A 414-nucleotide genomic window follows, 5' to 3' on the forward strand; every position below is an offset into this window, starting at 1 on the left:
TTCAAGCCTGTTTGTGGCATACACATACATTCTCATATGTATCTTTTAGCTTTGTGAAGAAAAGCGTTTTGAAAGTTAACTTTTAAAATGTACCCAAACGCCTTTTTACCGACTGGTATGTCTTAATACTATATTGAAAATGTTTTCTGTGTGAGGGCGAACTTATTTATGACTAGAGTCTTTGATGTTCGTTACCCCTGGTGAATTTAATCTCTAGAGAACTTAATGTACGGTGTTATATGATGCAGACATTAACATCGGTAAATGGGAAGTTGACTGTAAAGACGACATTTAATTTCAATCCAGTGCAGCTAGTTTATTTTTAAATACTCCTTGAAGGACTGTACACAAATACACCCTCGAAGAGTCTGACACACACACACACACACGCACACACACACACACACACACACA

Source organism: Aplysia californica, unplaced genomic scaffold, assembly GCF_000002075.1.
Source record: "Aplysia californica isolate F4 #8 unplaced genomic scaffold, AplCal3.0 scaffold00014, whole genome shotgun sequence".
Lineage (NCBI taxonomy): Eukaryota > Metazoa > Mollusca > Gastropoda > Aplysiida > Aplysiidae > Aplysia > Aplysia californica.